This window comes from Atractosteus spatula (assembly GCF_055471065.1).
Source record: "Atractosteus spatula isolate fAtrSpa1 chromosome 26 unlocalized genomic scaffold, fAtrSpa1.hap1 SUPER_26_unloc_1, whole genome shotgun sequence".
Taxonomy (NCBI): Eukaryota; Metazoa; Chordata; class Actinopteri; order Semionotiformes; family Lepisosteidae; genus Atractosteus; species Atractosteus spatula.
In genome coordinates, this window is record NW_028296644.1 from 2505718 (window position 1) to 2518113 (window position 12396).

At 45.8% G+C, this 12396-nt stretch overlaps 1 non-coding gene across 1 annotated transcript; it reads right to left on the reverse strand.

Moving 5' to 3' along the window:
• Positions 1-6874: 6874 nt before the first annotated feature.
• trnag-ucc (transfer RNA glycine (anticodon UCC)) lies at positions 6875-6950 on the reverse strand. The gene has a single exon. It is a non-coding gene; the product is annotated as a tRNA-Gly (tRNA).
• Positions 6951-12396: the final 5446 nt, after the last annotated feature.

Genomic DNA, 12396 nt, shown 5'->3' on the forward strand with positions numbered 1-12396 from the left:
CACAAGCTTCCAAAGGACTCTCTTACAAACACCTAAGAAAGAGCAAGTCAGTGATAAATTTAGTGGCCAGTACATTTACTTTGGATTAAGGTTACTACAACTTTGGAACTTTGTTTTCTAAGGCTGAGCAAGTACTGCATAAAAGTGCAGTTAATACGTGAACATGTGTTTGTTACATTGAATGGTCGTGTGTAATGTGTATGTCTGATTAGTTGATTAATGAAGATCTAGTAGTAAAAATAGCGTCCATATTATTTCCAGATAAACCAACTTCGGAGAGTACCGAAGAGTGCCAGAGAGTGTGAAATTATTGATTATTGATTTTTTAATTTCATTTTTACATGAAATTTTAACTTTGATCAAGTACACAAAATATCTATCCACAAAATATAATTTATAGATACCTATGTACTAACCCCTGAATTTGCAAGGTGTAAAACTGCAAAATTGTCTTTTAAAATATGACTACAGTCCTACATTTGATCCTAAACATCTGAGTAAATAAACGTTGAGTGGGAACTCACTTGAAAAATATTTAAGCTCAGTGATAATTTGGTTTTCAGACTGATTTTCATGACAAATGAACTGATGATAGAATTCAAGAAAAGAGGGGCCTGGGAGACACAAATCTTTGTATAGTAATTAAAGGTACTCTTATTCTATATTGTACTTTCAAACTTTAGGTACTGTTTAATTAGGACAGACTTCATTACTCAATTACTATAATGCAAGTCAAATTTTATACATTGACTAACCTTTGATCTTAGTAAATCTTAATGGTTCTTTTTTTAGATTATGTTCAAGAAGAGATTAGTCATCATTTCTTTTAGTATTAATTAACTAAAATTTTCTCCTAGCTGCAGTGCTGAAGTCCCACCCAACAGCAACAGATAAAGAAATAAAGGAGCACATAATGCATTATTTGAAGAATGTGTATGCAAGGCAGGGGGCCAGGAAGTCTGGACACTGAAAATAAGTTGCTGTTAGGACAATTAGACAGGGCTTTGCAAATGGTGGACAGTAAAAATCTTCTTAACTTCACATTGCAATAATATTTTCTCAGAAATACAGAAGTTGTACATTTTAAAACTTACATTTGGATCGAAATGTGGTTTTAAGTTTGATATTAAACTCTCATTCAATTAGCGTGTGGCTTGTCATTGTCGATATCAATTACAGTTAGCGTGTTCATGTAATTAGCAATTAGAGTTCACATCAGCAATGTAACTTATTTTTAAGATTTATCAACAAAGGGTACTCAAATCACATTCTATTTGGACTAAATTGTGCAGTTTACCATATACGTGAACCCACAATTGCATCTTTAAGATGGTAAATAGCTCTTGCTCTGTCATTAGAGTTTGTAGTTTTGATGCAGGTATAGCAATTATTGAACACTAGTTGCTTTTGATGATTGACCATGTGTTTGTCATTACTATATGTATATATTTTGCCATGTTACTAGAATTTGTAGCTGAAGTTTAAGATTAGTTGGGTTTTTTTTGATGATGATGATTGGCCATATGTTAATTACAATATTTTTGCTATGTCAGTTTTTAGATGGAAAAAAATATAAAATTGTTCAGTACAAACATGTCAAGTTGAGTAATAGCTGAAGGCTACGTAATGAAACTTTTTTATGATTGGCCATATATTTGAAACGTTTCATGAGTACTTCTGTTATTAGTTACTTCTAGTATTAGACCTTGCAAGTGTATTGTGCTGAGTGGTATGTGAATAATGTTTCTGGTATCATTTAAACTACATATTTTCCAGGTGCAAATGATTGTATATTTTCAGAATACATTGCTAAACCAAATGATTGGCATGATTTACTAGTTTCTGCACCTATAAAACCAATCTTTGATGTATAATAGACCTCTAACCATATATGTATAATAGTCCTCTAAAGTTATCTATATAATAGAACTCCAACCATATATGTGTAATGGACATATAATCATAGATGTTAACTGACGTATAACTATATACGTATATTTGAATTTCGATATAGACGTAGTACGGACCACATTTATACGTCTAAGGTATGTGTTTAATAGAAGTACATTCTACATCTTTTGCCCACTGGGGATGTAGGTATAAAGCCAGCCATTCAAAATGAGTGAGGTATGCTGCGTTAAAAGGCGGTGGACGTAGCACAACATACCGCATGTTTTTTTAAATAGGATAATAGTATTCTGAAGCCCCTTGTAAAACCACCAAGTGGAGCTAATAAAGCTTAATGTTTCATGTACAGCATTTGAGCCGTCACCAGAAAATGGTCGGTTTCGAATCCCAGTTACTGCTGAGGGACAATCTTTTTCCAATTAAGAATTTATGTTGTATACTGTTTAGACTTTTAATAATTTTAAACTGTGTATTATAGCATGTTAAACATTAAACATTAAAAAGTCAGTGTATTTTATAAAAGCCAGATTGCTCAGTTAGACAAAAGTACACAACCTCTCTCGGCTAGCGGTTGCCCAGTGAAACCGGCACATTCTCACAAGGGCTGAAGGTTTTCCAAGGCTTGTCTCATAAATCAGATCCCCTTCAGGTGATCTGTATTAAATGACCAATTATACCAATCTTTACTCAATTACTCAATTAAAGCTGGAGCCCAGCATCAATGGCGCTTTGTCATTGATTTTTTCATCTCCTTTTAGTTTTAGGTCTGCACTTTTTTCTCCTCCATTCTGTTTTTATTTTTCCACCATCCTGTCTGTTCTTGCCTGCTCTCCAGTTCCTTGTGCAGATGCCTCAGAAGCCTGTCCAGGTGGTCGTCTCCCTCTGGATCCCAAAACCTGTCTGCACCCCCTCTGTGGTTCTTGACGGCAGGATTCCACTCCAAAGTCAAATACCCCTTCTCCCTCGGTGCTCGGCAACAGAACCCTGTTCCAAGCCAGAGATACCCAGGCATCCTCCTTTTCTTCCTGGGAGGTTGGCACATGATGCCACTACATAGCCGAAGACGCTGACCACCAATCTCTTGCCGCTGAGGCAGTCTGCTCAGGCTCCGGTCCAGATCACTCCAGTTCCAGGATTCACTCATCACCGCAGCAGCTTCCGCCATCCAGGACCGCAGAGCTCTCCCCGTCCAGCTCTGCAGCTCTGCTCCAACTCTGACTGCTCGGTGTCTCCTGGCCTCTGCTCCTGGGAATACCGGACTTTTCCCAGCTGGTCTTCTTCTCCGGCGGTTCCTTTCCACATCCAGGTCCCCATGATGTCTGTGCCACCGAGGGGGTGGGCCTTTCCCCACGGCCCAGTCTTCTTCCACTTGTTCTTTTCTCTGGCCTCTTTCTGGCCACCCTTCCAGCTCCTCTCTGCGGAGCATTCCTCTCTGGTTCAGGGCTCTTTTCTTTTCCAACCTTGCCTGCCTCTTGGGCTGTCTGGGTTCTGTTCTTTCTTTTTTGCCCTCAGTCTCCTTCCAGTGTCCCAGCCGATCCTCCTGTTGCATCCTGGGGAGACAGGCATCCTTGTCCATTCTGTCTGGAGAGCATTTCCTTGTTCGCCTGGGCTCTGACTGGGACTGCTCCCTGCAGCTGTGCTGACTCAGGGCTCTGAGAGCTGAGAGGGATCTCAGGACAGGTCCTTGCCTCCTGTCCTTCGCAGATGTCTCCAACAGTGGGTCCAGAGGAGACCTCCAGGGATGTGCAGCTTGAATAACAAGCTCAGTGAGAGAGAGCCCTCATCTCAGTAAAGCCCCTGGGGCAAAGCACAGCTGCACCCTGAGGAGACTCCCTTTCCTGTACTGCACATAGGCCTGTTGGTTTTGCCAGGGGTTTGAGAAGGGATGTGAGAACAGATTTTGAGAACCAAAGGGTGGAGCTGCAGTAAAACTGTAGTATAGAAGTTATGAACCTCTGTTATAAAGCATTGTTGTGTGAACAATTTACTGCTGATAATAACCTTATTTTCTATTTAACCTTATTTTCTATTTAATAGTCTTCCTTTATTTGAGACTTGGCAAAATAGGAGCATGACCCAATCCATTTATTTTTTCATTAAAATGTTATTGGAAGTGCAGTATCAGACAAATACTCTGCCTGTAAATCATTCAGGAGCAAGTGTGTTTAATTGCATTATAAAGCTACATGATAGGTATGCAGCTGATGGGTTTTGTACTCCTGTAATGCAATCAAACTGAACTTTGGCAGATAAATGGAAAAGGAAACTCATCTTGAGTAAATATGAGAGTCCATTAAATACATACAGTGTACCCCAAAAACGGCAGTTTGTGAAGTCTAGTTAGAGGGATTTTCATTATAAATTTGGATAATTTCATATAAAAATGTAGCACTTGTTTTTTATTGAGAAAGGAGGATCATACAAGGGCTGTGATCATGTCATTGTTCTCACTTTGACTTCGGTGTCTGCATTTTGTGGCTGAAGAAAATACAATGAAAGACAAAGCACATCCTGCAAACCTCAAGCAGACATTAAGAATCTTGAAAAGAAAACCTCAATCAGAGCCACAGCAGAGCTGAACAGATCAGACGAGCCAGCTGTGGAGCTCAGACACTCAAGAAATTCAAGAGATTCTACTCCTCCTGTCACACATAACACTATACAACAAGAGGAAAATAACAGTAATTCTACAGTAAAAAACACACTGTTAATACATATACAACTGAGTTTCAAATTATTTTAGAGTAAACAGGGGTTAAACCCACATTTTTGCTTTGAAAGTACTCAGTTTTAAAAACTGAACCACTGGTTGATAATATTTATAGGCAAAAAGGTAAACATGTTTAGATGTTCATGAGTAACTGCTTGCAACTTAAATAAAAAAAACATTTGAAGTGTATCTTTCCATAATGATAATATACAGTGGTGTGAAAAAGTGTTTGCCCCCTTCCTGATTTCTTATTTTTTTGCATGTTTGTCACACTGAAATGTTTCAGATCATCAAACAAATTGAGATATTAGACAAAGATAACGCAAGTAAATACAAAATGCAGTTTTTAAATGAAGGTTTTTATTATTAAGGGAAAAAAAAATCCGAACCTACATGGCCCTGTGTGAAAAAGTGATTGCCCCCTAAACCTAATAACTGGTTGGGCCACCCTTAGCAGCAACAACTACAATCAAGCGTTTGCGATAACTGCCAATGAGTCTTTTACAGCGCTGTGGAGGAATTTTGGCCCACTCATCTTTGCAGAAGTGTTGTAATTCACCCACATTAGAGGGTTTTCGAGCCTTAACCGCTTTTTTAAGGTCATGCCACAACATCTCAATCGGATTCAGGTCAGGACTTTGACTAGGCCACTCCAAAGTCTTCATTTTGTTTTTCTTAAGCCATTCAGAGGTGAACTTGCTGGTGTGTTTTGGATCATTGTCCTGCTGCAGAACCCAAGTGCGCTTCAGCTTGAGGTCACGAACAGATGGCCGGACATTCTCCTTCAGGATTTTTTGGTAGACAGCAGAATTCATGGTTCCATTTACCACAGCAAGTCTTCCAGGTCCTGAAGCAGCAAAACAGCCCCAGACCATCACACTACCACCACCATGTTTTACTGTTGGTATGATGTCCCTTTTCTGAAATGCTGTGTTACTTTTACGCCAGATGTAATGGGACACACGCCTTCCAAAAAGTTCAACTTTTGTCTCGTCAGTCCACAGAGTATTTTCCCAAAAGTCTTGGGGATCATCAAGATGTTTTCTGGCAAAACTGAGACGAGCCTTTATGTTCTTTTTGCCCAGCAGTGGTTTTCGTCTTGGAACTCTGCCATGCAGGCCATTTTTGCCCAGTCTCTTTCTTATGGTGGAGTCACGAACACTGACCTTAACTGAGGCAAATGAAGCCTGCAGTTCTTTGGATGTTGTTGTGGGGTTTTTTGTGACCTCTTGGATGAGTCGTCGCTGCGCTCTTGGGGTGATTTTGGTCGGCCAGCTACTCCTGGGAAGGTTCACCACTGTTCCATGTTTTCGCCATTTGTGGATAATGGCTCTCACTGTGGATCGCTGGAGTCCCAAAGCTTTAGAAATGGCTTTATAACCTTTTCCATACTGATAAATCTCAATTACTCTGTTTCTCATTTGTTCCTGAATTTGTTTGGATCGCAGCATGATGTCTAGCTTTTGAGGATCTTTTGGTCTACTTCACTTTGTCAGGCAGGTCCTATTTAAGTGATTTCTTGATTGAGAACAGGTGTGGCAGTAATCAGGCCTGGGTGTGGCTAGAGAAATTGAACTCAGCTTTCCAAAGATGTGATAAACCACAGTTGATTAATGTTTTAACAGGGGAGGCAATCACTTTTTCACACAGGGCCATGTAGGTTTGGATTTCTTTTCCCTTAATGATAAAAACCTTCATTTAAAAACTGCATTTTGTGTTTACTTGTGTTATCTTTGTCTAATATTTCAATTTGTTTGATGATCTGAAACATTTCAGTGTGACAAACATGCATAAAAATAAGAAATCAGGAAGGGGGCAAACACTTTTTCACACCACTGTACAAAGTTCAATGTCTTTACACGATCTGCTGAAGTTTTCAGTGGGCGGGCTTTGTCAAATGGCTTGGAAAAACGCACTGTGTTTCGGCTCGGGAAACATCCTGCATTTTTTCTGTGTGTATAGCTGTCTTTTAACGCATATAGAATTCATGCGAAATCATTGATTTCTCCAATTAACAGGGGGCCCTTTTTGAACCTGAGAGAAGCAGTCTTTCAATGTAACAGATTTACTCCGGGGAAAGGCAGCATGACATTCAGAGTTGCTCAAGCTTTCAGCACCCGTATCGGACTGCGTGTATGCAGACAACGCTCAGAATCCCCTGTAAGATTCTCCCCCAATTCTGTTTTGCAGCCTCTTTCAAAAGGCTTTGCTAGTCACATTCCTAGGCTCATGACAGCATTTAAAAACATTCGCCACTGCGTTGGCCGGGAATCGAACCCGGGTCAACTGCTTGGAAGGCAGCTCTGCTCACCACTATACCACCAACGAACGCCCGCTAGAGCCCTGCAGGACACCACCAGAGCATGCTCACGATATCGGACGCTGTCTCCGGGACGTGCTGATTCCACACATTGTGAATAAATCATGATATTGTTAGTTACTGTAGCTAGACGTTCAAATGAGTTTCATGGCCAGATGGACTGTTTCCTCCAGCGGTATTTTTTTTTTCTTATAAAATATACTTTAATCAGAAAAAAAAACATCTCAAATGTAAACATCTCACACATTAACACTCCATGTAGTAAAAACAACGGCAGAACGGCGGTGATTGTCCATTATCAATCGTTGCAAGGGTGGGCGGATTTGCGCTATTATGAGAGTCCCTCCAAACCCTGCCACTTGCTGTTAACTATTAATCCCTGTACAGGGTCCATAGTCCTTTCCAGCGCTCCTTTGCCGTGGGGAAACCCCATTTGGCAACGTCGCGCTTCATCCTCCTCCTGAGGTCCGCCAGGATCCTCTCCTCCAGCTCCCTCGCTCCCCACTCGATGTTGTGCCGGATGAGATTGTTCCTCGTGTCCCACAGGCCTTTCTTTGTGAGGGACAGCAGCAGCCACATCAGGAACTGCGTCCCCTTGTCGAATCCGGTAGGTGCCAGCCCCAGCAGAATGTACTGGTAACTGAGCACCGCACCCGTCTCCAGGAGTTGCATGGTGTTGTCCATTCTGCCCCACACCGCCTTGGCGAAGGGGCAGCTCCAGAACACGTGCTCCTGAGTCTCCTCGATGAAACACGTGTCCCGGGGGCAATGCGGGTTCCTGGTGAGCGAGTGTCTGTAGAGGACCTCTCTGGTGGCCAGTCTCTTGTGTACGGCCATCCAGTTGAGGTCCTTCAGTTGATTGTCCAGTTCTTTAGGCTGCGTCCTTTCCCAGACTTGTCTGGGAACTTGCAGCCTTTCGTCGGCGACCAGATGCCCCCTCACCTCTTTGTACAGAGCTCTGTGGTTGGTGCAGAGCTCTGGCTGTCTCGTGGCCTCGTACCTCCTGCTCCACTTGACAGCGTGGGTGTAGAACTTCGGTCGCCTCTCTGCCTTGGGCCAAGTGTTTGACCACTGGACCAAGTGCCTCATCGGGACAGAGAGCCACAGCCTGACAAAGTACTGGTAGTTGTGGCCGATGGGCTCCCGCAGCGCCCGACAGAGGTTGCAGAAAAAGATGCAGTCGAGTTTCAGGGGGAAATGTGGGACATCTCGACCCCCTTCCTCGACCGGTTGACACATCCGGTTTCTCGTGATGTACTCGTACTTGCCGCCCCAGACGAAGCCGAAGATCATCCCTTGCAGCGCTCGTCTGAGTCTGGCCGGCAGCGGGTACACCACCGCCAGGTAAACCAAAGCCGGCAGGACGTCTGCTTTCAACACCATCGCTTTCCCTGTGTAGGACAGAGACCGCGTTTTCCACAGACCCAGCTTCGCGTTCACCCTGGCGATCCTCTCGGTCCAGTTGTTTGTCTCGTTGTCCTGGCTCTGGAAGGAAACCCCCAGTATTCTGAGGGGCTCCGTGCAGAGCTCGAGACGCTCCGGCGCCGTCGTCCTGTGCTTCCAGGGCCCGATGAACTTCAGTTTGCTCTTTCGGCGGTTGAGCTTCGACCCCGAGGCTCTGGAGTATTGCTCCATGACCTGCAGGGCCCTCCTCAACCCCCTGTCCGACCTCAGGAACAGCGTCGTGTCGTCGGCGTACTGGGAGATCTTCAGGGTTTCCCCCGCGCCTCCCGGTATCTCCAGGCCGTCGATGACAGGGTCCCGTCTCACCGCCTCTGCTAAGGGCTCTGTGAAGAGAACATAGAGAAGGGGTGAAAGGGGGCAGCCCTGTCATACTCTGGATTCCTGGGGAATGAAATCCCCCAGGTTTCCGTTCACGTTCACTCTGCTGCCCACGTCAGAGTACAGAATCTGAATCCAGCGGCTGAAACTCTCTCCGAAACCGAAGAGTTCCAGCACCCTAAACAGATAGCTGTGGTTCACTCTGTCGAAGGCTTTCTCCTGGTCCAGGCTGACCACCATCATGGGCACGTTCCGGTCCTCGGCCCAGGCGATGGCGTCTCTGGTCAGCTGGAGGTTCCAGCTGACGGATCGCCCCTCCACCCCGCACGTCTGGTCGCTGTGGATGATGTGGGGGAGGGCGGTTCTCAGTCTGCCGGTCAGGAGCTTGGACAGGATCTTTACGTCCACGCAGAGCATCGTGATCGGCCTCCAGTTTTTGAGGTCGGCGGCATCTCCTCCCTTGAAGAGCAGGGAGATGACGCCCTCCCTCATGGTGTCTCCGAGTTTCCCCCGGCGGAAGATCTCCTGCACCACTTCCACCAGATCTGCCGCCAGGGTGTCCCAGAAGCAGGTGTAGAATTCCTTGGGGAGTCCGTCCGGCCCCGGCACCTTGCCATTCTCCATGGGCAAGAGCGCCGCCTTCAGCTCCTCGGCCGTGATCGGACCCTCCAAGTCCTCCCTCACCTCCTCTGGTACTCGTGCCTTCAGCCCCTCAAGAAAAGCATCGCCTGCCTCCACCTCCGTCTGCTTTTCTGAAAAGAGCTCCTTGTAGAAAGTGGTGGCCGCTTCTACTTTGTCGCTCTCATCCAGCACTTCCTCTCCATCTCCCCGTCTCAGGCTGTGGATCACCCTCTTTTTCTGGGCTCCTCGGACCTGGTTGAAGAAATAGGAGGAACAGGTTTCATTATTTTCATAATTCTCCCTTTGTGCCTTGACCAGGAAAGCCTTGGCTTTCTCGGTGTGCAGTTTGCGGAGCCTCTCCTTCAGGTCCCATGCCCGGGCTGAATTGAAGGCTCCTCCCCCGTTAGCCGAGCTGTACTCCTCCTCGAGTTGTCTCTGGAGTCGTGCAGCTTCCTTCCTCTCCCTGGCCGCCTTCCGTCTGCAGTACGTCTGCGCCAGGGTTCGTGTCCTGTCCGTCACCGACTCCCACCATTCCACCACGGAGCTGTAGCCGTCCCTCAGATCGACCCAGCTCGCGTAGTCTTTCCGGAACAGTGCCCTGAAGTCGTCTTCCTCCAGTATCTCCCGGTTCAGCTTCCAGTACCTACGACCGAATGCCGGCAGGCTGGTGTTAGCCACCACCGTCAAGCGCTCGTGGTTGGAATACCACGCCGGGGACACCGTCGCCGACTCCAGGGAGCAGGTCGTGTGCAGGAAGATGTAGTCCAGGCGGCTGCACACTCCCCGGGAGTTTTTCCAAGTCGTTCCGGCGTCGTTAGGGCGGCACCGTCTGAAGCCGTCTACCAGGGAGAACTGCTTGAGTAGCGACTCCAGCTCTGCCGAGCTAGCGTCGCTCCCCTTCTCCCGGTCGACGTTGAAGTCCCCGCCGAGCACCACCTGTCTGTTGGTGGTGCAGCAGCTGGCCAGGTCAGCAAACACTTCCTTCCGGATAGAGGGTTCCGTCGGAGCATAGACGTTAATCGCTCTCAACTTCTGCCCCCTCCAGTCGATGTTTGCAACCAGGATCCGGCCCTGCACCACCGAGAAGGAGGAAACCAGCGCCATCTCTGTGTTTCCGAGGAGGATTCCCACTCCGGAAGAGTGGACCCCTCCTACGCTCCAGCATGATTCTGGATCATGATTCATGATGGCTAGCGTGGTCGAGAGGTTTAACAGAACTATTAAAACAAAAATGTGGAGGTACCTGACACACAAAAACGATATGTCGACGTCCTATCAGATCTTATTTACGCTTATAACTATAGTTACCACACGACTATTAAACGAACCCTGGCTTCTGTTATGTCCGACAACTCCCTTGAGGTGTGGAGAACGGTCTATGACGAACACCACGTCAAAGTTTTCATTTAATGTGGGTGATCGCGTGTGGGTGTCCAAAATAAAGGGAGTGTTTGAGAAGGGATATGAACAGACCTTCACTGATGAAATTTTCATTGTCAAAGAGCAGACCTCGGCTCTGAGACCCTATTACAAACTGCAGGACTACGCAGGCGAAGACATTAAGGGCTCCTTCTATGCAGAAGAGCTACAGAGGATAAACCCCGCTGTTGAGAACGTCTACTGCATCCAAAAGATTTTAGCAGCCAGGGGTCGTGGCAAAAACAAACAGCTTTTGGTAAAATGGCGCGGCTGGAGCGATAAATTCAAAGGTTGGGTAAAGGCTTCCGAGGTCCGAGACATATAGAGGTGGTGAAAAATGAACCCCAATGGTTTCTATGTGACGCTGGCCAGTAATTCATCCTCAAAGATGTTTCCAAAGAACACCAAAGCGTACTTCACAGAGCATCTGGCAAAGGCGATTGACCTGGACGGGAGCTGGGAAGTGGGCCTGGTCGAGCTGCACTATTCGCATACACTAAACACTTTTGATGAAGATGAAGTTTTTCTGTTCGTCAGCGATGAGCTCAAAACTATATGGACATGTACCTTACCGAGAGGGTACTACAGCAACATCGAGCAGCTCTTGCATGAAATGAAACGGGCTGTGGAAAAATCCAAGTTAACGGCCGTAAGTCTTAAATACAACCCCATTAGCCGGTCGGTAAGGATTGTTAGTGATAAACGGTTTGTTATACAGGTGCATAACCGCCTGGAGAGGATGTTGGGTTTCAAATTGGGTGTCGGAAGTGTAAAATCACCGCACCCCGTCAATATGACTGGCGGATTTAACACCATGTATATATACACCGATATCATAGAACACCAGTTAATAGGCGACGTCTACGCACCGCTTTTGCGTTGTGTGCCCTTCAGAGGTGTGGATGGTGAATTCGTCACAGTATTGTACAACAAACCCAATTACGTGCCGGTGAGCATCGATCATTTTCACAACATCACTATTGAAATAAAGACGGATCAAAACGAGCACATGTCATTTGCATTTGGAAAGGTCATTGTCAAGCTGCATTTCAGACCTGTGAAAGCGACAAACATCTAAAAGGATGACGGTCATCAAGAGCTACGGGGATCCTTCTTTGTATACGCACTACTACAAACAACAGGCTGGTTATGGATTACCAGGATTTTCAGGGCTACTGGTTCAGTACGGCGCGGGTATCGGGGGTATTTTCAGAGCGCTATTTAGAAAAGCCGTGCCTTTTCTGAAACGAGGGTTTGAAATAGCTAAGCCGCACGTGGCATCGGCGGCTAAAAACATCGCCAAAAACATGGTCAGCAATGTTACAAGCACGGTCATGTCTAAGGTGGCTGCACATCAGCAGGAAGGTTCGGGTCTAGCATACATCCGCAGGGGTGTCAAGAGAAAAAGACAGACGTCATCATCTCACCGTCGGGGGCCTCCGAAACCTGATAAAAGAACGGCTAAGCGCAGACAGTCAACTCATAAAAGCTTCAAGTCGACCAAGAAGGGCGTGACACACCGCAATCAACGAGATACGAAACGAGACATATTTTAAATATGGCTTTTGTTCACACGGGTCTGCAGAATGCGCCAAGTCAGAGCTGGACATATTTCAATTAGCTCCTACCCAAACAA